Source organism: Amblyomma mixtum, chromosome 10 (genome assembly GCF_055824585.1).
Source record: "Amblyomma mixtum isolate Tamu chromosome 10, ASM5582458v1, whole genome shotgun sequence".
NCBI classification, from domain to species: domain Eukaryota; kingdom Metazoa; phylum Arthropoda; class Arachnida; order Ixodida; family Ixodidae; genus Amblyomma; species Amblyomma mixtum.
The window spans coordinates 75,157,319-75,183,144 of record NC_143021.1 but is presented as its reverse complement, the minus strand read 5'-3'; the positions used below and the strand labels follow the sequence as shown (position 1 = coordinate 75,183,144).

The window sequence follows — 25,826 nt, the reverse complement described above, 5'->3', positions numbered from 1 at the left end:
CGTCTTGTCAAGATTGCAGGAACGCGGTGTGCGCATCCGGCGCGATAAGTGCTCGTTCTTTCAACGAGAGCTCCGTTATCTGGGCCACGTCATCAACGCCGAGGGTGTTTGCGCATCGCCTGAAAAGGTATTGGCACTGCTAAATGCGCCTGCTCCAAAAGACAAGCAGCAACTGCAGTCATTCCTTGGGATGGTCAATTATTACGGCAAGTTTGTTCAGCGTCTGTCGACTTTGGCACAGCCGTTGTACAGGCTGCTAAAGCAAACAACAGAGTGGACGTGGGATGCGTCATGCCAGCTTGCTTTCACGGAGATAAAAGCAGCTATGGCTTCCCCTCCAGTTCTTGCCCATTATGATCCGAAGCGACCGCTTCAACTTGCCTGCGACGCATCTCAGTACGGCATAGGCGCAGTTCTTTCGCAGAAAATGATCAATGGATCAGTTCGACCGGTTGCCTACGCATCCCGCACATTGTCAAGTGCCGAAAAGAACTACAGTCAGATCGAGAAAGAAGCCCTTGCCCTCGTATTCGGCGTAAAGAAGTTTCACTTCTACGTCTACGGAAGGTTCTTCACGCTTGTGACTGACCATAAACCACTGCAAACAATTTTCGGCCCGAAAACAGGCATTCCCGCGATGGCAGCTGCCCGCATGCAGCGTTGGGCGCTGACGCTGTCAGCCTACAACTATGCTCTTGAATTCAAGAAATCTACCGATAATGCGGAAGCAGACTGTTTATCGCGCTTGCCGCTCGACAGCAGCGAAAAGCAATCGGCAGAAGAAAGCGAAACTTTTTATTCGCTTCGTTTGGAAACGCTGCCTGTCACAGGCCAAGACATCGCTCGTGAAACGAGGCGTGATCCTTTACTAAGCAAGGTACTGAACTTCACAAGTGCTGGCTGGCCGTCGCATGTCGCTGAGAAGGAGTTGAAACTTTTCTTCGACAAGCGTTTGGAGCTCACAGTTCATCAAGGGTGTTTAATGTACGGCATGAGAGTAGTCGTGCCTCCAAAACACCGAGCCTTCTTGCTTGAGGAACTTCATCAGGGTCATCCCGGTATCGTAAGATGCAAAGAACTCGCGAGGAGCTACGTCTGGTGGCCTGGTATCGACGCGGACCTAGAGCAACACGTGCAGAAATGTGAAGAGTGTCAACAGCAACGGAACGAACCAGCACCGGCTCCGCTTCATCCATGGTCATGGCCGACTTCGCCGTGGCAAAGAGTTCACTTGGACTTTGCTGGACCCATGAAAGACAAAATGTTCCTTGTTGCCGTGGACGCACACTCAAAATGGCCAGAAGTTTATGTCATGCAGAAGACTACGGCGTACCACACAATTCAGTGTCTCCAAGACCTGTTGTCGCGTTTTGGCGTACCCGAGACCATCGTGACCGACAACGGACCACAGTTCGTTTCCGAAGAATTCAAGAGCTTCGTCAAAGGCTTCGGTGGTCGTCATATCGTGAGTGCAGCGTACCATCCAAGCACGAATGGCCTTGCGGAGAGATTTGTACAGACAATGAAATCTGCGTTGCGGAAAGGACGACCCCAAGACTCCTTGCAGGCAACCTTACAGACGTTCCTGATGACGTACCGCAACACGCCGCATGCGACTACAAGAGAAACTCCAGCAAACCTTTTCATAGGTAGACGACTGCGCACGAGACTCGACGCAGTCAAGCCTTCTGTCGGGGGAAGAGTGGCTCAGCAACAGCTCTCCGATATGGTGCGACGCAAGGCACGTGAGCGACTTTTCAACATCAACGATGAGGTCCTCGTGAGGAATTACAGAGGTCCTGAGAAATGGGTCCCTGGCACTATCATTCAGCAGTCTGGCCCCGTTTCATTCAAGGTTCGAGTTAAGACGAATCGTGGGGTGCTCATTTGGCGTCGTCATCAAGACCAGCTACTGCTCAGCATCGACAGCTCAAAGCAGAGCATCATGGAAGATTTTATTCCAGATTTCGGGGATCCTGAGAGCGCCAACGAGCCACTTCCAGCTGCGGCCCCTGCGGCAACGAACGACCCTCCAGGGGAGCGACGCTATCCACAGAGGGACCGGCGACCTCCTGATAGATATCAGCCATAGCATTAGTTGCATTGTATAATGTAGCAAAAGGACTTTGGGCTCATTAGGAGGAAGGAGATGTTGTGTGCGCGCGAAACCAAGCACTCGTGTTATCGCGTACTGTCTGCGCATGCTCACTGCCCGGCTATCTCTTATCGGGTAGCCCGTGCTGGCTTTAAAAGACCGCTCGCACGGGCCCACCGCGCTCAGTATGTAACCTGTTGGCTTCCTGCCAAGTAGCAGGAATAAACGTTCCTTCGATGCTACGTCTACGCCGCCCAGTTCTTGGATGCCAGACATGACAAAATGTTTTGAACCTGGGTATTTTGATGTTAGGTTTGAATGAAACAGATTTATACCTGTGACATGCCACTTAAGTCCTGAGAATAGTGTTTTACTTGACCTATTGCTGTGATTTTGATGGCAGTTGTATAGTATTATATTGTGCTACTGCCTCAAACTTAATGGAGCCCTGAAAGATGTGGAGGGTACCTTAAGCCTCATATATGCAATCATACGTGTTCATGGTGATGGGTGTGAAGGTAAGTTAACATTGCTGCATCATATAGTTCCAAGAACATAAAGCAATGTTGCAATCAGTGCATGTTTGCATATTGCATACACTTCTTGCTGTTTCGTATGCATGAAGGAGTTTCCTACTCCAAAAAAAATATTGTAACTTCCTTGACTGCTATGCAATTTGATAAAATTATTTTCAGAGCTAATAGCCTACAGCCTAAAGGCTTCTACTGCAATGAGCCCACAGAGAGGGCCCTTTATGAGATGCAAAGAAAGAACTGCGTAAACGAGAAACAGACGGCAAAGAGGCAAATGCACACAAACGCAGGCTAACAACTTTATCATGCGAAGGAACACGAGGCGTACATATAAAGTGATCTCAGCATCTTATCAAAAACGCTGGCACGTGTAGTCGTAAACACATGCAAAGAAATCAAACTCCAAATCTATCGCGTTGTAAACAATAGTCCTGAACTGCATGGGCCGGTCAACTCTAAGAAAATACAGAAACCATAAACATCGCACAGCCAAAGCACACAGTCGAGTGCCACCAGAACTGGATGGTTCAGGTGGCACGGGTGGCAAAAGGGAACGTGGTAATGTCAGAAAAATCACAGGCAAAAAATCATGCGAGATTGATATAAAGAACAGAAGATACAATTCCATAGTAATAATTTAAACTGTCCTCAGGACATATTTTTGATTCTTTACCAAACAAGGTATGATAGAGGTCTTTTATAGTTCATATGAAAATTATTTAGGAACATTTACACATCTTAGACTGTTATCACCCACCACCTGAGAGGTAAGAGTTGAGACATGGAGAGTTGAGACAGGGAAGGCCTTGCACGTTGCCATGAACCATAAAGTATGAACGCATATCTACAGGATATGCAGTCAATGACCCTGCAGTTCAAATAACAGGGGCAGCTATTCCATTACGTTCAATTTGTCAGCAGTTGGCAATGAATAAATAGTATACGACTTTATGTTGGGGTTTTTGGTGCTTTCATACCCATCTATTCGATATTTTATGGTTTGCTGAGATAGCAGTTGCATGTATTGCTCACAATGTAAAGCACATTTGTACACCAGTAGCAGTTTGTTGCAAACCAAGTGCACTCGGTGAGAATCTTTGGCACGCACACATACACACACAAATGACAATACATTGCGCAGGACGCATGCAGCAAACACGGAAGAGCAGAAACTGCTCCAAAGCTTCTGTTCAATCAAGCCCGCACTGCGTGCATGGTTCCAACTGTTCAGACTCCGGGCTTGGCTAGTGCTTCGACTTCACCATGGCCAAGCCAAGCTTCCACCCAGGTAGTAACAACCTCCATGCAATGAACAGAAAAATTTCAACTTGAGAGAAGCGCAAAAATTGAAAAGATCATGGACCTGTCCTTCACAGTGATCGTCGTGTCATAGCCCCGCGTGTAAACTTTGACGTTGACCGCCTTCAGGATATCGTACGCAGTACCCCTGCACTGCACATCATAACGGCAGACTTCAACACACACCATCCTGCATGGGAAGGCATCACATCAACAGCCAGAGGTCGACAGTTACTTGATATTGCACAGAGCAGCAATTTCACTTTACTTTTAATATTTTATCAAGATGCAAGATCCAGTGCCCTTGACATTTCTATGATTTCTGCGAACGTGTCGTCTTCAACAATTTGGAGTGTCGGCATACAATCTTATGGCAGTGATCTCCAACCTACGTACATTGAGATTGGTGGTGCTTTTTAAGTTCCCAGCAGTGCAAGGCACACTACATGAATTGGGAAGGTTTCCCTGACGCAGTTGAAAAACTGGAGCTCTCGAACCTAGATCACGAAAACTTATTGGTGCTGTAGCACATGCTAAAACGTCCAGCACTGAGGTTATAACTCTACCAAAAGTGTGCTCAACTGTAGATGCTGAATATGAACGACTTTGAGCAATTCGCCACACAGGAGAGAGACGAGCTTGCAGGACGAATTATAGAGAAGACATCATTGTTGCTAGGCATGCACAGGAACCATGGAAATTATGATCCTTTTGCGCGTAGGCTTTATCCCAGGAAGTCCCTTTCTAAGATCAGCCCGCGCCACTAAATCCTTTCCAGTGCATAGTAGTAAATGCGAATATTTCTCATCTCGATGCAGTGGATGCTTTCTGGCTTAAGATAAATGCTCGATGAAGTGCCGTATTGGTGTTGTTGAGGTATTTGCGGGGTCGCAGCGGAGCACCACAGAGAGACGACCAGCGTGGCAGGCTTCTAGTTCCGGACTGCGCGTGCCGGGCGTGCGCTCCGAGCACGCGCTGTCGTTCTTTATTTTCTTCTGTCGCGGGAACGCCGATCGCAGCGCCTGCGCTTTATAGCGTCGCCGGGCGCTACAGGGCCCCCCGCCTAGACGGAACGTCGAAATATACGCGCCGACGGGGCAGAAATGGAGTAGCCACGGCAGGCAAGCAGGCAGCTGGAGTAACAGTGTCCCCACGGGGTCGCTACAAGGTCCGGTAAGTTCATGTGGGGGGCCGGGAAGAGCTGTCGGGTGGAGTGCACGGGCTCAGGTGGACGAGCCTGGCTGCTGCGCAACGGGCGAATGAGGCAGAGTGCCGAGCTGACAAAGCATATTAGGGCAATGGAGGCCACGGTGGGGCCGTCACCGACTGTAGTGCTGCCCGCTGGCACAAGTGTCATTGGTGCTGGACCGTTGCAGCTGATGTCGGCGTGAAGCAGGCACATAGAGTACTGCGTCACAAGCAAGGGAGCGGTCGAAACGGCTCCGTGGACAGATGTGGTCTTTAGCGTGGTGTCGTGTCGCTGCTGTAGCGCCAGCTTCAAGTCGTCCAAATAGGTGGAAATGGCTGGCTTACATGGCTCAGGTGCCCGTGATGTAGGGCACGAGCAGTGCGGTCCGGCCACTAGGGTTGGCACAGGTGTGACCGACGAGACAACGGTGACAGCTGTGGTGATGACGGAGGAAGTTGCTGGGTTCAATCCAAGGTGCTTGGATGAAACGGGAGTGACAGTCCGGAGCACCTCGCCAGTGTCGATGCGCGTGTGGGCATGATCAGCTGTGGGTGTCTGCAAGAAGGTTGTGGCAGTGACAGGCCGTGTAGTTGAGACTGCTACATCAGACGGCTGGCGGACAGCAAGAGACACAGCTGGTGGATGGACAGTTGCCGCACTACTCGGTGTGGGTAACTTGATCATTCGGTGCTGAAGGTTGCTCAAGTCAGGCACCAAAACAGGCGCTTGCTGCGACAGTGTCGAGTTGCCAGGGTCAGACGCCGAGAAGTGGGTGACAGTACCGAGGGTTTGGAGCGTGGCCCTTTGGGCAGGCGGTGTGGCTGCCTGGGTAGTGGAATTGGTATGTGGCATAGTGCTCTAGAGCACATAGTACAGCATAGTGCTCTAGAGCACTGGCCATCGAAGCTGATCTGTTCGTTTGAAAAACAAAAGTAGGAGACTTTTGTTCCAGGCCACACTGCTGGAGAGCTTATTTACAGAAACATGCGCAGACATGCACTTCTCTTTATGTGACAGTAACCAATGGAAGCCGGACAAACAGTCTGGCTACAGAGCACTTCAGGTCTTTCGTATTTGAAGCCCTCATGGAATCTTCATAACCACCAAAAAAAACAAAACAATTTTGAGGGGCGGGCACAGGGAACTTTTTTTGCTTTCAATAGCTTGAAGCATCAGAGTGGCATCGAGCACAGTGCGCCATCGAAGCCCTGTATGTAGTTAGAAATTGCACTCGATGAAATTGCTATGCAAGCCAAATCTTCTGAGATCCTGCATGATAATTCTTTCCCCCTTGTGGAACAGTGGAGAGCTGAGTTAGTCGAGACAGCCTGATGATAACTGTGGCCTTGTCCTTTGAATCAGATGGGCACAGCTGGTGTGGTGCCCAGCCAGAGTACACAAACACATGCACATAGCACACACAGCTAGTCACTCCCTACACATAACGCATGCACATGCATGAACACACACACACATATAGACAACTGGAACAGCAATGACAGCAGCACATCGTAAGCTTGGTGGCCATTTCAGTGACTGCTGCCACATGACACCCCCAACCAGTGTTTATTGAGGTGCTCCTAGTATCGTCGGCACACAGCACCCACCATCCAGCAAGGTGCTTCTCGATGGTCTCCACTGGGGCTCGGACATTACGTTTGCTGCTGTGATCGCGATCCAGTTCCTCTAGCTGGGTGGGAAATGGAGACCCAAACGCCTGTAGAATTTGTCATCCGCGGTGGACTAGAAAGGCCTTGGCAGGAGAGAGTCAAGTGTTCCGCAGTTTTGTCTGCTTGCCCACACATTCAGCATAGCGCCTGATCAAATCGGCGCCATGGAAGGTAAGGGCAGCCTGTCGGTAGCCTTGTGAAGGCAGTAACGGATTTTCGGCGAACATCTCCACTCCCAGACATCGGAACTATAAACTCTGGGCGAAGGTCTTATTTTCCAAGGTTAATTCTTAATCCGCCGTGTTGCTTCCAGCCAAACAGACAACCACAGTCTTCTTGGAGCTGAGCCGTCGGTTCAAACGAGTAACCACATTCTGGCAGTCGCTCAGCAGAAATTGAAAATCCTTGGCGGGTATTCCACAGGCAGTACTAGATCGTCCGTGAAGGTTTTACCCGGCAGTCAGCGGTCGTCATCCATGCCAGCTGAGGCGGAAACCATTCTGCGACCTAAGCAGCTCTCGCTCGCCGACGACAGACACCCTTGGCGCAGACCTTTCTTCACGGCGATCCCAAAGTGCGCGACGACCGTGTTTTCCTCACAGAGGCGTAGAATGTCGACCCGCAGATGCTCCGGAGGCCCCAGGTCAGAGTCCGACAGGGAGGTAAAAACATGGGCAAAATCACGGCATGGGGTACGCTGTAGTACGCTTGCTCGGCATCGAGTATCTCCGTGTGGGCGAACTAAGTGCCTCCGAGCCGACGGTCTGGACGAAATTCAATTCATTTTCTACAGTTTATGGGTGCGAACTCCGCCGCAAGCCATGGCCGCCGCCTCGCCTCCACTCATGCGCTTTAAAGACATTTCGACCAAATTTTAAAACAAAACCCAACAGTTGTACTATTATAGGTGATTATTTAAGCTGTAACTGAATATTATAAAAAGTTTACGTTGATTTTATGCGCCCTTTTGTTTAATTATGTTGTCACGTGGGTATCTGCGTGTCACGAGCGATATAGCCCCCCTACATGGATGGTGACACGCGCGTGTCTCCATCCCTTGCCAAAAATATACCTTTTAATTTGAACCTCCTAAACGCAAGTAGCGCGTGCGCGCCAATCTCATCTCAAAACTTATCAAAGCGAAGCGACGATGACGATAAGCGGAAGCGCAGCGCAACAGCTTTTTGTCGGAGGGAGTATCGCAGAGTCTCTATTGTAACCATGAATGTGCAGAGAAAGCTGTGCTGTGGGGGTGGAAGCCGCTACAAAAAGCTATCTCTCCCATTTTCATAGGTCATGGGCTCTGTATTTAGTTTTATCGGACTGAATTTGTCCATCGATTTCCTTGGCGGTATTCACACTAAAGTTATCCTTTTGCAAGATAATTATTTTTGTAAAAAAAGGGGCAATTTAGAGTTCAGAACTGGGAAAAGCCAACTGACTAACCCGGCAACGCTGAATTCATACATAGTGTATATTGCCACCCCACCCCTATTCTTTCTAACTATCCCCCCCTCCCCCCGCCTTTCTTTCCCTTTCTGCTGAATTTCGATGCAGGCAAAATTCTAGAGTCTCGTGTACTGTGCGATGTCAGTGCACGTCGAAGAGAACCAGGGGGTCGAAATTTCCGCAGCCCTTCACTACGGCATCCCTCATAGCGTCGGAAAAAAATCGTATCATGCCAGTCGTTTGCCACAGAATGTCCCGATGGCGTAATACGATTCAGCGTTTCGTGCAGCATAAACTTACTGGTTAAGTTAGAGCCTGCCTTGCGGCACGAATTCGAACCGGCAGCCTATAATCAGGGCCTGTGGGTGTCCACCAAGATATACGAGCTCCTTTCCTAAAATCCAATTTCCTTTTTCTTCATTACGGCACCTCCTCCTCTCTTCTCTCACTCCTACCTTCCACCCTTCTCTTATGATGCGGTTCGGGGGGCCACCGAGCTCTGGTAGAATTACAGCGCCATTTCCTCTCCTAAAAAATGCGTTGCGTTCAAAGGTGCTTCCAACGGGGAAGGCGTTGCGCCGAACGAGCGATTGCGTTCCGTGGACTCCCTGGAAGCGCTGCAACACGCTGTCGCGTTCCACTCCTAAAGGCGAAGCTTAAGCGTCTTCCACTTTTCGCCATCTGCGCGGTGAGCCACTGTCTCTCTACTGAAGCCACAGTAATAAAGGACAACTATTGTAGATATTCAGCCTCTCCTTCCACGTCACCTATTTTCCTTCTTTCAGTCTGTCCTTTATCTCTTTTTCTGACGGCACAGTGGTCCTCCGACAGTGACCTGTCCTTCTAACCAATTTAAGTGCCGACGCGCGGCTTCCTTTAATTGTTTTCGGTCGCCCGCTTGCGTAATCCATGTATGCGATGCACCACCGTAAATGTGTACTTGTGTGTCCTCTATTTCCCCACATTAAAAGTCTGGCGCAACGCATCCTTGGGGTCAGTGCCGCCACGGGCCTATCTGTGCGCGAGCCGCGAGAGACGAAAAGGTGAGGTCTTGACGTTCAACCAGGGAGCACTGGCAGCGCACAGGGGTGATTTAAGGGATAGAGGGTATCTTTCACTACTGTCACAACCGGCGTCGTCGCTTTTCATGTTTGGGTAGCGTTTGGAGAATGGCGTGTGCCCAGGGGGAGTAGTTGTTTTGGAGCAGACTGCAGGGATTGACGGAAAGCCGCCCAGTCTGGTAGGCGGGCCTGCGCTATGGGGTGGTTTAAGAGGCGGGCATACCTCGGCCGTATATGCCCGGAGCTGTAGCACTGCGGCGGAGCCGCCGCAAGAGCCATTGGCTAGCAACCGCCGCACCTGCGCTGTGTGGTATGACGTCACCTAACCGTTGCGCTCGCCATCGGCAAGAGCATTCCATGCGCTATCTGGTATGATGTCATCCAGCCGCCCGGCGGGGGTACGTATATATAGAGGCAGTTGGTTCATCAGTAGACGAAGCTCACGAACCGTTATGGAGGACGATGGGCCGTCTACGGCACTTGCGCGCTGGAATGAAACCAAGCATAGACGGCGTGCCGAGGAGACAGCAGAAGAGCTCATAGAACGCCTGGAGAAACGCCGTGAAGGGGATGCAATTAGGGCTCTTACCGAGGATGAGTCTAGGGTCAGCCAAGATAAACAAAGCTTGCCACTAAAAGCTTGGCCATATCGACACTAGGCGTAGCAAGTGGTACCAAGCTGTCGCTACCAACCAGGTTTGACCGGAGCTAAACCACAACCAATTTTTGAAGCGTGAGCTACACTGGCCGATCCAAGCGTCCACTGACCCAGGGAGCCAGTTATGCGCGCTTCCTTTCCTTAAAATGATCGGAGTGTGAAACGCCAATGCCAATGAACACAATGAATGCCGCTGGTGGTGTAAAACATTTATTTATACTATATACAGAGGTATTGCTTGGACCGTGCCTGAAGGGCCCGGCCCTCACAATCACTAGGAGGGATCCCTAGTCCGGGACCCCTGTGGCCTCCGCGGCGGCCCGGGCTCTTGTCACCAGGGCTCGTTGGTCCTGGAGAGTTGAGCAGCCGAGCAGGGCAGCCTCCCAGTCCTCTTGGGTGGGGTGGGGGTGGGGTGGGAAATCAGGATTGGCAGGGCATGCCCACACCATGTGATACGTGTCCGCAAACAATTCCCCACAGTGTGGACACTCGCCCGAAAAAGCCGAATTGAAATGTTTGAGCACTGCCGGGCACAGTACCGAGTTGGTGTAGAGGCGAAGTAGCCAACGCTCCTCTGCCTTATTGAGGCCTTTACAGGCGGGTGGGTATCGGCCGTGAGCGTTTTGATACAGGAGAGAGATCTCCCGAAAAGTAATAGCCGGATTAAAATCAGTAGCCGGATCAGCCGGCGAAAGAGGCTATGACCGGTGGTTAAGCGCGCGGGCGGTAGTGTCCGCTACCTTATTTCCCTCTATCCCCGCATGTGCTGGGGCCCAGATGATGGTGCGCCGGGTTGGGAAATCCCGGTACTCACATCTGTGTAAAATTTAGAAAGCGCGATCTGGAATTTGGCCCTGTTCAAAATTGCGGCAAGCTTCTCTTGAGTCGGTGGTAATGACTCGGGACGCTGGATCCGCAGCTGCAAGTGCGATAGCAACTTCCTCCGCGAATGTGATGTTGGGGGCACGGAAGGTGACGCCCTGAACTGGGTTGTTTTGGTGGACAACGACAGCCGTCAACCTCCATGGTGTGGACCTGCCGCGTCCGTGTAAAATACCCCTGGTCGAGCACCATACTGCTTGGAAATGGCCTCCGCTCGCGCGAGGCGGCGGCCATCATGGGCATCTTTTGTCATGTTATTGGGGAGGGAGCGAATCTTTAGTGCGAAGCGCCAGGCCTCGGGCATGGATACCCGCTTCTCGTCTTGGTTTGTGTAATTGATGTGGAGGCGGATCAGTAGGCGGCTACCCGCACGTGTTTTGCTTAACCGCAAGTATTGATTGCTGAGATGAGCCTCGCGCAGCTCCCCAAAGGTGTTCGTCATCCCCAGGCCGAGGAGACGTTGGCTTGATGTTGCAATTGGGAGGTCGAGTGCTCTCTTATAGATTTTTCGGAGAATCACTTCGAAAGCGTTCTCATCGCATTTGCGCAGGTGGAGGTACGGTGCCGAATACAGGATTCGACTGGTTACGAATGCATTGGCCAGCCGCAGGGCGTCTTTGCATCGCAACCCCCCTCGTTTGTTTGATACCCGGCGGACCATACGGCCCACCTGACCCCCACCTTGCGGAGTTTCTTCAGCGTGGTGTCAATCTTGCGGTTCTTTTGTATGTAGAGTCCCAATACTCTGATTTCATCGTGTTCAGGTATCGGGCCACTAAGCAGGGAGAGGGCAATTTTGGTTGTGCACCTTGGATTGGGACGTATGTGCACGAATTCCGATTTGCTCGGGGAGCACTCAAGGCCGCAGCGGTGTGCATAATCGTCCACAATAACCGCCGCTTGCTGCAGGTTGGCCTCGATTTCTCCAACCGAACCGTGTGTTGCCCAGAGGGTGATGTCGTCCGCGTACAGGGCATGCTGCACACCTGGTACCTCACCCAGCAGGGTAGGGAGCTTCATCATGGCAAGATTGAAGAGAAGAGGCGAGAGGACTGCTCCCTGTGGAGTCCCTCGCGTACCAAGTTGGTACGGGCCATGTTCACTGTCTTGGAGTCGGATATATGATTGCCGATCTGTGAGGAATTGCTTGATGTATTGGAATGTGTTGTACCCACAGTTCACTTGGGACAGGTGGGAGAGGATGATATCATGAGTAACATTGTCGAAAGCCCCCCGCAAGTCCAATGCGAGGACCACCTTGTCATCGCTAGGGTGCTCGACGGGATCAATAATCTCTCTATGAAGTTGCAGCAGCACATCTTGTGCGGACCGGTGTGGGCGGAACCCGTACATGGTGTCTGCAAAGCCGTTGTGCGTTTCTAGGTAGGTGAATAGTCTGTCACGGACCATGGTCTCCATCAACTTCCCCACACAAGAAGTGAGAGATATGGGCCGGAGGTTGTCAAATGCCGAACCAGCAACGGCGACGGCAGCGGCGCGAAACGGGCGCCAGAGAGCTGCGCTCTAAAACACTACAATCAAAAAGGCGACCGCAGTCACCAAAGACAAAAATTCAAGGGGCCACTTTGTTGACCTAAAGTGCAGTGAGGCGGAAGCCTTAAGCGCGGTGTTGCTGCTTGTGTCCCTGATATGTGGTTAAGATGTTAAGCTTCGCCTCTAAGAGTGGAAAGCGACAGCCTTGCAACGCTGCCAGGGAGTCCACAAAACGCCATCGCCCCTTCGGCTCTACGCCTTGCATATCAGTAAATTGGTTTTCGAGGAAAGGAAATGTATCTATCTCGCATATTTCGGTGGACACCTGAACCTCGCGTAAGGGAAGGGAGGAAGATGGGAGTGAACGATGGCACCGTATTCACTAGACGCGCCTTTGTTCGTTCCAAACCATAGAGTTGGCATAGCGGAGCGGTTAGCGCGCTCGTCTCGCACTCCGGAGACCTTGGTTCGATTCCCCAACTCGACCAATTTCCTTCTCACTTTTATTTATTTTTCTGGTCGGACTAGAAAGGTTAATTAGGCTAGTTGGTTAATTAATGAAGTTAGCTGAACTCACTCCCACTTATTTGGAGCATCACAATACCATTCCTCTAATTAGTTGCATGGTCACTAGCTAAGTACACTTGCCCCGTTTGAAATTCGCGCACTGTGACGTCACGACCATTTCGACCAATTGAAAAGCGTGACATTTCTGTCGACAACTGCTGCTTACAACGATGAGACATTAAAGGCTTCCGCCTTAATGAAAACCACACATGCGGGAAGCCCGCCACGCGCTAAGCGGTTCGGGGAAGCGGCAGTGGGTTGACCACAAGGCTTTCGCCAAGCATACTTTTGAATTTCCAAAGTGTCTTCGGTAATTTTGTAAGGGGCGAGACCCACTAGGGGCTCTCCCCGAGCACCTCTCTGTAAAACACCAAATAAATGCTTTTCACCACCACCGCCCGTGTGCTGTGCGATGTCAGTGCACGTTGAAGATCCCCAGGTGGTCAAAATTATTCCGCAGACCTCCGCTACAGCACCTCTTTCTTGTTTCACTCCCACCTTCCTCTCTTCCCTTACGGCGCGGTGTCCACCGAGATATATGTGACAGACTCTGCGCCACTTCCTCTCCTCAAAAACCAATTTACACACATCTGTCGGCGATTTCTTTCCAGAGCTCCACTACGGCACCTCTTTCTTATTTCACTCCCACCTTCCTCCCTTCCCTGACGGCGCGGATCAGGCGTCCACTGAGATATGTGAGGCAGACTCTGCTCCATTTCCTTTCCTTAAAAACATTTGTCGGCGATTTCATTTCACGGTTCCATTCGCTCCAAAAAGACACAAATACCATTGCTGATTCACTAGAAGCGTTAGTTTCGTATCTTTGAATCGTAGTTGTTAATTATTGTAGTGATGTTTATTTTTTTATTACCATCAGCATATTCTACGCAATGCAGTTAATGTGTATTTTCAATGCAATACTGGTGGCACTTATTTAATTTTTTTCATTCATTTTACCAACGCGATTGCGGTGTGAGCCGTGATGAAAATGGCGCCGGTCGTGGTGGTGTCTAAAACATGTTATCGACAATCAAAGGTCGTTAATCTTCAATAATGCTTGTATGAACCTTGTCATGTACGTTTTGTGCCTGCTTAGCGTGTGCGGTAACTATTTCGGGGCGCTAGCATGCATTATGGCCTCGTGCAGTGCTGTTTCCGGCCTCATCGGTGGCTGAAACATGTGAACGACAACACGGTGTTGTTTCGTGTTGAGTTTTATGTTTGCTTTGATGCTTCTTTGGCTCGTGCGGACACTGTTTAGTGGCGCTAACGTGCATTACAGCGCCTTGAAGGGTCATGTAGCCGCGAGCGCAAAATCCTGCCAAGGCCATCTCGTCGCAGCGGGCAGCGTCTGCTTCGCAGTGTGTTTACGAAGTTCGCATGGCGAGCGGCAGCCGGCTCAGCAGCCGGTAGTAATACTTATCGTATTCAACTTATTTGCAGGTAAGGACGGTTATGGTCTGCAATTGTTTTTGGCGTGGGACATCTTCTGCCAAGGTCATCTCGTAGCAACACGCGATGCCGGCTCCGTCGTGCGTTATGTCGATGAAAAGTCAATTTCGTGTGACAAACTCCAGCCTGACTGAGCAGAAGGTGACACCGGCAGCAGCAGTGGCACCGAGAAGCACCTGTGCTAAAAAATCTGCCCAGTAACATTGCAGATACCAACGAAGAAGACGTGGCCGTGCCCGGCCGCGCTGATATCGCCACAACGTCACGGCGTACACATCGTCGCTGCATCGAACGGGCGCTGCTGTCAACCAAAGAACCCTTTAAAAGAAGCACGAAGGGAGGCGACCGGCACACCGGCAGCAGCAGTGGCACCGAGAAGCACCTGTGCTAAAAAATCTGCCCTGTAACATTGCAGATACCAACGAAGAAGACGTGGCCGTGCCCGGCCGCGCTGATATCGCCACAACGTCACAGCGTACACATCGTCGCTGCATCGAACGGGCGCTGCTGTCAACCAAAGAACCCTTTAAAAGAAGCACGAAGGGAGGCGACCGGCAAACCGGCAGCAGCAGTGGCACCGAGAAGCACCTGTGCTAAAAAATCTGCCCTGTAACATTGCAGATACCAACGAAGAAGACGTGGCCGTGCCCGGCCGCGCTGATATCGCCACAACGTCACGGCGTACACATCGTCGCTGCATCGAACGGGCGCTGCTGTCAACCAAAGAACCCTTTAAAAGAAGCACGAAGGGAGGCGACCGGCACACCGGCAGCAGCAGTGGCACCGAGAAGCACCTGTGCTAAAAAATCTGCCCTGTAACATTGCAGATACCAACGAAGAAGACGTGGCCGTGGCCGGCCGCGCTGATATCGCCACAACGTCACGGCGTACACATCGTCGCTGCATCGAACGGGCGCTGCTGTCAACCAAAGAACCCTTTAAAAGAAGCACGAAGGGAGGCGACCGGCACACCGGTGGCAGCAGTGGCACCGAGAAGCACCTGTGCTAAAAAATCTGCCCTGTAACATTGCAGATACCAACGAAGAAGACGTGGCCGTGCCCGGCCGCGCTGATATCGCCACAACCTCACGGCGTACACATCGTCGCTGCATCGAACGGGCGCTGCTGTCAACCAAAGAACCCTTTAAAAGAAGCACGAAGGGAGGCGACCGGCACACCGGCAGCAGCAGTGGCACCGAGAAGCACCTGTGCTAAAAAATCTGCCCTGTAACATTGCAGATACCAACGAAGAAGACGTGGCCGTGCCCGGCCGCGCTGATATCGCCACAACGTCACGGCGTACACATCGTCGCTGCATCGAACGGGCGCTGCTGTCAACCAAAGAACCCTTTAAAAGAAGCACGAAGGGAGGCGACCGGCACACCGGCAGCAGCAGTGGCACCGAGAAGCACCTGTGCTAAAAAATCTGCCCTGTAACATTGCAGATACCAACGAAGAAGACGTGGCCGTGCCCGGCCGCGCTGATATCGCCACAACGTCACGGCGTACACATCGTCGCTGCATCGAACGGGCGCTGCTGTCAACCAAAGAACCCTTTAAAAGAAGCACGAAGGGAGGCGACCGGCACACCGGCAGCAGCAGTGGCACCGAGAAGCACCTGTGCTAAAAAATCTGCCCTGTAACATTGCAGATACCAACGAAGAAGACGTGGCCGCGCCCGGCTGCGCTGATATCGCCACAACGTCACGGCGTACACATCGTCGCTGCATCGAACGGGCGCTGCTGTCAACCAAAGAACCCTTTAAAAGAAGCACGAAGGGAGGCGACCGGCACACCGGCAGCAGCAGTGGCACCGAGAAGCACCTGTGCTAAAAAATCTGCCCTGTAACATTGCAGGTTAGTGTTTTTCTTTCCATTGAATATTGTGCTTCCTAGTGCTCTTGCTGCTGCTGCTGCCGAAGTGTACTTATACCTTCAGTTATGAACTGTCTGGGATGTGATGAGCAGATTTCTGAAGAAGAGGCTGTCATTGAGTGTAGTGAGTGCAATAGTACATATCACACAGGGAAATGTTCGGGCATCTCAGACGCCACGTTGAAAGCTAAGGGTGAAGTTTATCGTAAAGCGTGGCGCTGCACAGCCTGCCGACGCGCAAAAACTCATGCAGAAGCAACCGCACTTCCGAGCACCGAGTCTGACTCACGAGATGTACGAATGTGGTTGCAGGAAATCAGCGCCAAACTTGACCAGTTGTTGCCCTTGACGGAAACTGTTCACAGCATTGAGGAGGCGTTGCACTTCATGAGTGAAAAATAGGACACCCTCTTAGCACGTACAGAACAGCATGAAAAAGACATAAAAGATGTCAAACAAAGGCTCCAAAAAGTTGAAAAACAGGACGCAGAAGTAATCAAGCTCAAAGCCGATGTGGATGCTCTTGAATGGCGAAGCCGAAAGTTGAACCTTGAATTCCACGGAATTCCGGCAACGCAGGATGAAAATCTGCTGACTAAGATCAATGACCTGGCTGCGCAGACTCAGCTGCCACAGCTGTCGGATCAAAATGCTGTACATCGCCTTCCATCTAAGAAAGATAAAACACCGGGTATAATCTGTCGGTTCGCAAAACAAGCTGACCGAGACAAGTGGTGGCAGAGCAGAAAGGAACTGCAGAAAAGTGACGATAAAATCTACGTGCAGGAAAATTTGACGAAACAGGCCCGCGATCTACTTTTTCATGCAAAGAAGTGGGCCAAACAGAACAACTTTAAGTACGCTTGGCACTCAAATGGTCGAATTCTACTTAGAAAGGATGTCGCAGAAATGGCAGTTGTCATCTCAAGTTGAATTGATCTTGAGAAACTCAGTTAAAGTCACACTATGGCAGGCTCCGACATTGACGCCTACCTACTCCCACAATCGTTTGGAAGCTGCATCGGAAAACAGTTCCTCAAGTCATTTAAATGCTTTCACCTTAATGTTCGGTCTGTTAACAATAAGCAATCGGATTTAAGCTTGTTGTTTGATCAAATAGGGTAACCTTTTTACGTCATTATGCTCACGGAAACGTGGAGCACTGATGAAACAAACGTCTACCGACTTCCGTCTCATGAAACATACTATTTAAACCGTCCCTTTGGTCGAGGTGGCGGGATATGTATTTTGGTTAGAAAAGACTACGACTGCGAAATACTCTCAGAGTGTTCGGTAATAACAAGTGACTATGAGATCCTGACAATTAAATTACAAAACACAGCCCTTGCTGTGTGTTATCGCCCGCCGAATGGTTCAACGTTGCGTTTCTTCAACTATTTAGATAAACTGTTCAGCTTTATTACTAATAATAACCTGTCTCATCTGCGGTGGTGACATGAATATTGATATGATTAAAAATGGTGCTACAAAAACCAATTTTGAAGTCCTGTTAAATGCTAATGGGCTTAGGAATGTAATTAACCTCCCGACAAGAGTAACTGCAAATTCACAGTCGCTCATTGACATGTTTCTTACAAATGTAAGTCAAGATAAACTTAGGTCGGGAGTACTTTCTTTCGACCTCAGTGACCATTTACCGATATTCCTTTGCACTAAAGGATATGTACGGAGTGAGCTTTCAAGACCCGCACTAACAGTCCAACATATTACCGAACAAAACCTTTCGATATTTCGGAAAAAAATTGAAACGCTATCCTGGAAGGATGTCTTAGAAAGTAACGATGTTAACGTAGCTTATGACACGTTTCGTGAAATACTGCAGCCTGTATACGCAGCTAGCTTTCCTGAAGTGCGTATTAAACAAATGAGAAAGATTAGGAAGCCTTGGGTCACAGCTGAACTGAAAACAAGAATTCGATATAAAAATTATCTTTACAATCTCTTTATCAAAACTAAAGATCTAAATAAATATAAAGAATTTAAAGTCTATCGAAATCGCCTGAACAAGGACTTAGCAATAGCACGTCGTAAACATTTTGCAAATGTTCTGGAATTTAAGCCAGGATCCACAGACGTCACATGGAAGAGATTAGCTTCACTATTTAATTATAAGGCATCACCGAATGTGATTGAGAAACTGAATATAGACGGTGTCGAACTGGAAAACCACTTGCAGATGCGTTTAATAAATATCTTGTTAATCTTAAGGTGCAAGATACCGTTCACAACAATCTGGAAAACGTTCGATGGAATAGAGAGACAATTTTTCTGTACCCAACATGCGAGGCTGAAGTGCTCACAGTTATAACGAGCCTAAACAACAGTAATGCCAGAGATGTCGATGGTTTTAAAACAAAACCTCTTAAATATGTTGCTGATCTCCTTGCCTCAGTTATAACACATATCTTCAACCTTGGTCTTAGCCAAGGTGTCTTTCCCCACAAAATGCAGCTTGTGCGAGTAACTGTTGTTCATAAAAAGGGCAACAAGAATGACATGAACAACTATCGGCCTATCTCTATCTTACCTATTTTATCTAAAGCTTTCGAGAAAGTGATATTGTGCCGCTTTAGCAAATTTGAAGAAAAACATAAGATAATAACTAACTCTCAGTATGGCTTTCGGCGAGGTCTAAGTACAGAATTTGCTCTTCTGACACTAAAGGAACATATTTGAACACATTTCGAGCAAGGTAATTTTATACTTGGAATATTTTTAGACTTTTCCAAAGCGTTCGACCTCACAAATCATGAAATATTAATTCTGAAATGTCAGCGGTATGGTTTCCGTGGCAAAGCCATACGTTTAATACGATCATACTTGGAACATCGAAAACAAATAGTTAGAATAGCTGACTCGGTCTCTGAACAACTAGAGGTGCGTAGTGGTGTACCGCAGGGCAGTATTTTGGGTCCATTCCTGTTCAACATGTACATAAATGATATTACTAATATTTCCCCCACTGCAAAATTTATTATCTATGCCGACGACACGAGCATTTTTTTTGCAGGAAAAGATGTTGAAGAATTATGTGACTCCGCACAATCTACACTACATGCTTTAGAGGAATTGACTCAGAAAAACTGCCTGACGATCAATGTGTCCAAAACTAAATGCATTTTGTTCAGGTCAAAGGGCAGAAATATAACAGTAAACAGAAATATAGCCTTACACTCTGTTCCCATTGAAATTGTTCCTACTATTGTTCCTACTTTTAAAACCTTAGGAGTTATTTTTCATGAAACTTTATCCTGGGATTATCATATCAACCATCTAGCACCAAAACTCTCTCAAGTTATAGGCCTCATATATCGCAATCGAAATATTCTACCCCGAAAGGTTATGCTGGCCATTTATAACACCCTATTCTCCTCAAGGTTAAACTACTGTCAGTTAGTCTGGGCATCTACAACAAAGGAAAATATACAAAAGCTTCATATACTGCAGAAAAGGTTTTTTCGTACAATCGAAAATGTACATAGTCGCTTTCACTGCCTTGAAATATTTTTAAAATACACGACACCACGACACCACGGGGCCACGACACCACTTTTGTGCATCCGCTTCAACGCCCAATGTTTTCACAGATGTTCCTGCTGCTGTTGCTGCACCAGCTGCTGTCCGTCCCGCTGCCCGTTCCGGGCGATCTGTGCTTCGACGGTTGGCACTCCGACATCACATCCTGCACTGAAGCGTCATCAAGCAATTGCAGCTTTTCAACCGGCCACCTACCTGCCAACCCACCGCCAATTTTGGACTCGTCCTGGCTTGTCGTCAGGCAACTGGCGACGGTATCAGCTGACCACCCTCTTCATAAGCGCAGTCTTCCCGCGGACACCTTGGGCCACGACACCACTTTTGTGCATCCACTTCAACGCCCAATGTTTTCACAGGTTAGTTATTTGAAAACCAACTGTTATCGCGACAATAACGTTTGCCTAGTGATGGTGTCGTGGCCTCCCAATGTACCAAATTGTCTGAAGCGAACTCGAGCGCACTTGTTGCATCTTTGGCGCCTGCTCTTGCTCGGCGGCGACGAAGAAGCTAATCCTGGGCCGATGACTAAGGCCCAGGAAGAAAAGCTGGATTCCGTCTTTGATGCCGTTCAACGTCTTGAGACCAATAACACCCGTATTCTTGAGGCTGTAAATAAGGTTCTTCTCATTCATATCAGCCTAAAAACTGATATAGATCAATTGAGCAAACGCGTTCATGATCTTGAAGCAAAGGTTGTGTCTCTTTCTTCTCAACAGCCTCCAAGTGACGGTAATGGTAATTTGTCCAAATTAGAGCAAAAAATTGATTACCTTGAAAACAATTCCCGGCGCTCTAATTTGCTATTCTATGGCCTCAAGGATACTGATAACTCTGAATCTTGGGAAACTTCTGAACAGCTCGTGACTGATTTCTGCAGTCGCGAACTCGAAATCACTGTTGGTTCAATTCAGCGTGCTCATCGCCTAGGGCGTCATTCCTCAGATAAGACGCGGCCCATCATCGCTAAATTTAACAGCAGTAAAGAAATTGAAAACGTTCTCAGCAATGGGCACAAGTTAAAAGATTCGGACTTTAGTGTTTCTCGTGATTATTCTGCTGCCGTTCGCGAAAAGCGCAGGAACTTGCTGCATTTTTGTAAAGAAGTAAAGAAAGAGGGGGACAAAACTAAGCTTGTGTTTGACAAACTTCACATCAATAAAGATGTATATCAGTGGGATCACAACACCAGCTGTGCAGTTCGTATCTCCCGTTCCACAAGTACATGAAGTCGTTTAAGCGGTCTTTCATCTTCGTTTCCACCCTGTTCCGAGCGTTCAGTTAAGTTCACTTCTTTTCTTTACACTAACATCAGAAGCGTTGTTCCTAAAGCCGCTGCTCTTTCTTCCTTCATTGACTCTAATTCTGCCTCGATTGTTGCCTTAACGGAAACATGGTTGCACGATGCTATTCCAGACAGTAGTGTTCTGCTGAGTGAATCCTGCTTTAATATTTTTCGTTGCGATAGGAAGTTCCGGAGAGGAGGCGGTGTCCTCATTGCAATTAAGAAAGAAATTGTAGCTATACCTGTAATAGTCACCTCTTTCATTGAATGTGTGTTTGTTTTTTGAAATGCGGCATTGCTAACCTTATAATTGGAGTATTTTATCGTCCTCCTGACATGTGTGACGGTTTTGCTGAAGAATTACATCGCATATTAGGTGAAGTGTGTGCACGTTTCCCGAATTCTATTTTACTCATTCTCGGTGACTAATTTTCCCAACATTAGCTGGGATATGTTGTCTGCCCCTCCTAGTGACAAAGAAGCCCATGCCTTCATACAGACGTGTCTCGACTTTTCGTTATCTCAAATTATCTCTGAACCTACTCGGTCATCGGTGCATTCCTCAAACATTCTGGACCTCTTCCTAGCCAGTGACCCAAATATTTGTTCAGATATCATTCATTATGAAGGCCTTTCCGATCACGACATTATCACCGGGCACATCAACTATCTGCTCAGAGAAAGAACAACTGTCCCAAAAAAGATAAGATGCTACAACAGGGCTAACTTTCACGAAATGAACTCCGAATTTACCACCTTCTCAGTGCAATACCTTTCTGATTGGTTCTCTCATTCTGTTGAGGAAAACTGGATGTTGTTCAAAACTACACTTACTAACCTCATCAATGATTGCATTCCTCTTATATCGATAAAGTGCAACCCAAGTGTACCCTGGTTTGATCTCAGGCTTCGTAGAGCTAATAAGAAAAAACGTCTGTACAGACAAGCCAAAGCGCATCGAACTACTCATTCCCTTGAAAGGTATAAGCAAAGCGATAAAGAATACCAAGTATTACTAAAAAAACCCGCAGGGAATTCTTCAGCAATGTTTTGCCAACAATCATCACCAATAACCCACGTAGATTCTGGCGCGTTATTAATCCCCGCAGCTCTGATGACATTATCCTTACTGACTCGAATAACACTCCAATTCCTGCATCCGAATGTGCTCAGATGTTTCTTTCAGCATTTTCATCCGTATTTACTTTAGAAGACATCGCTACAGCTCCCATCCTAGATCAATTTCTTGAGGTTTCTATGCCCCAATTAGTTATTAATGACGAAGGAATTAAATCCCTCCTGAATAATGTTAAACTAACTTCTAGCTCTGATCCTCTGGGCTTTAACAACAAGATTCTTAAAAACATTTCTGAGAGCATTTATCCAGTATTGTCATCACTCTTTTCTCAGTCATTATCAACTGGATCGATTCCTAGCGATTGGCGCGTAGCTAAAGTAATACCCATATTCAAATCTGGTGACCACTCTAATCCTCTCAACTATCGTCCAATATCCTTAACTAGCTCCATATCTAAGCTAATGGAACATGTTGTTTACACTAATATTATCAGCTATCTTGAGCACCACAACATCATATTCAAATACCAGCATGGATTTCAAAGGGGTTTCTCATGTGACACTCAACTTTCCGGCTTCACTTACGACCTCTTTTCATCAATAGACGCAGGCAAACAAGTCGATGCGCTATTCCTTGACTTTTCTAAAGCATTTGACCGGGTCCCCCATTACAGACTTTTGCTCAAACTAACCCACTTGAACATTCATTCCGATGTTATTGCCTGGGTTAAAGCTTTTCTTGCATGCCGATCTCAGTTCATTTCTGTCAATAATCATCTTTCGTCCTCCTCACCCGTTTCGTCCGGTGTTCCCCAGCGTAGCGTTTTGGCTCCTTTACTTTTTCTAATCTTCATAAATGACTTATCCGCCTGCGTATCATCCAAAATCAGATTATTCGCTGATGATTGTGTTATATACCGTAGCATTTCCAACGACTCTGACCGCCAATCTTTGCAAACTGATTTAGATTCCATTAGTAAGTGCTGTTCTTCTTGGTTAATGACCCTTAATTCCTCTAAAACTAAACTTGTCTCTTTCACTCGCAAGTCTTGTCGCATCCCAACATCTTACACTCTCCTTAATAACCCGGTTGAACTTTCTACTTCCTACAAGCATTTGGGACTACACCTTCAGGCTAATTTAACATGGAATTACCATCTTAGCCATATTCTTGCAGCTGCTAACCGCTCTCTGGGTCTTCTAAAACTTAACCTTAAACAAGCGCCTTTCCACCTGAAAAAACTAGAATATGTTACCTTAATACGGCCTAAAATCGAATATGCGTCGGCCATCTGGGACCCGGATCAAGCATACCTTATTGATGACTTGGAATCTTTGCAAAACCGTGCCGTTAGATTCATCTTTTCTGATTATTCTCGTCATACTAGCGTCACCGCACTAAAGGCTCGCGCCGAACTTGATACGTTATCACATCGCCGCAAACTATCACGCTTGACCCTTTTCCATAAACTTTACCATCATGTTCTGCTCCATGACGATTTTTTTCAATCACCTGAATCTTTTATTCCACGTCGCGACCACCCGCTGAAAGGTAAACGCATATCATGCCACACTTCTTCGTTTGCTAACTCTTTCATACCACGTACTATAGTCGACTGGAATAATCTTCCATCACACATCGCTTCTGAACGGGATCTTAATAAGTTTCAGGACCTTCTTACCCAAATGTCTGTTTAGCTTCACTAACTGATTGTACCACATGCTGCATTCAGCTTTTTTGTTATTTTGTTTTGTTCCTGCGGTTGTTATGCCTCTAAAACACTATCTGTTCTTTTTTTTGTGTAAATTACAATGTATAGTACAGGTTTTTGTTTATTTCTTTTGTTTTCTACATGTGCTCTCTGTTCTTATGTATAGCACATAGGCGCTTGCTCAATATTATTTTGTGTTGTGTGTCATTGCTCCCCCCTATGTAATACCCTCGATTGAGGGCCTTTAGGGGTTTATTGAATAAAATAAAATAAAAAATGTGATGCCTATTATGACAATGTATGACTACCGACTGAATACGCTTTATAAACAGGAAGTAAAGAATGGTGGTACATTCTTAAAACAGCTAGCGAATCTACAAAACAACACCCCAAGTCATGCCACCCGTTACAGCGAATCCTGGATGGTAAAAACATACCGCACAACATATGGTCATCAAGCATTGCAAAATCAGTTGCCGAGGTTATTGAATAAATTAAATAAAGAAAATGTACAATTACAAATATATCCATTTAAAGAAATCAGAAAATACTACATGTCCAAATGATCATGCCTGATTGTCCCTGATAATCCGCAATTACACTTCTTTTTCTGGTTCTTAATACTTGAGTTTGTTTCTACACCCATATCCTTTTCAACTGAATAATTTCTCCTTACACTAAGTGACCATGTTTACCTACCGGATTTTTATTTTTATCGTATTGTATCCATGGTGTTTGCTCCTGTCGAGTGAACTGTAATCTGACTATCTTTTCTTGCCTACAACCCCCTGTGTATTTTGTTCTAATGAGTTCATAGAACTGATCTGTCATTGTTTCATGCCTTAAGCCACGGTAATTTTATGTTCAATCCATCATGTTGTATGTTCTATGTTCTTTCTATTAATGTGTGCCTATATCACAAAATTTTATGTTGTATTCTGTAAAGAAAATTGAATTTATTTATCAGGGTGTACTGTGAGCTGTACTGTGCATAGCATCTTTTTTTTTGCATATAAGCATTGCCACTGTACTGCTGCCAAGTGCATGGGGCCCTGCGGCTCTGTCAAGCTGTCGTTTCTGACAGCTTTTACTGCCGGCCTCCAGTGTCGACTGTGTACCCTACGACACAAATAAAGAGATTATTATTATTATTATTATTATTAATGATTTCCATACTAACTGTTCTGCATGCACAAAAGTTGTGTATTGGTGCTGTTCCTTTTGTGTGCAATAACTTTCTCCATTGGGGGGATAAAGAATTTGCTTTCTGCTACAATCCCTGTAAAATTATCTGGTGTGTTGCAGCCTAGCGTGGAGACGATCACATCAAATCGTTCAAAGGCGCCGTGGCTTCCCGGGCAATTACCTCTCACATTACGCGGCGGCAAGAAGAAATTTAACTCAATTTGTTTAGAGAGGAACCCCCGTCTCGCAAGAGGGGGGAGTTATTTGGGTCCAAATTTTAAAGTAGCCGAAAAGAGTCGCTTGTGGTGCAGGCTGGCCGAGCTCTTATATTCAGAAGACCTGCCTGCCAGGTCCGTGAAGGAATGGCGGCTTTGGTACACGAAGTATGCTAGCCGGGCAAGGCGCGATGATGGCTGCTTTTTGACTGAAATTGGGTAAGTGTTGGTACAAGTGTAACCGCGCAGTGATGCGGGAGGTCGTTTGAGAGAATGCTTGTGGTGATGCTTATCGCAGGGGTACTGGCGCTGGCCATTTGGAGTGGGGTTGGGGGGGGGGGGGGGGCCGGTGGTCGGCTCCTGGCTATTATTGGCTGACCGGTTGCGCCTAAGAGGCCGGTACCCTTTATTGCCACACCAAGCAAGGTAAGCATAAGTTTCAGGTTGTAGTTCAGGAAGCATTCATTGCAGTGGCATTATGTGCAGTTAGAAAATGCTGTGAGCAGAACGTGGTTTTTCTGGGAAAAGCATTGCAGAATTCTGTCATTTGGCAGTGGGCACATTGATGCATAG

The 25,826-nt window shown here is 47.8% G+C and overlaps 1 pseudogene; it reads left to right on the top strand.

Moving 5' to 3' along the window:
- The first annotated feature begins 16,290 nt into the window (after nucleotides 1-16,290).
- LOC149326158 (uncharacterized) lies at nucleotides 16,291-17,181 on the top strand (annotated as a pseudogene).
- Nucleotides 17,182-25,826: the final 8,645 nt, after the last annotated feature.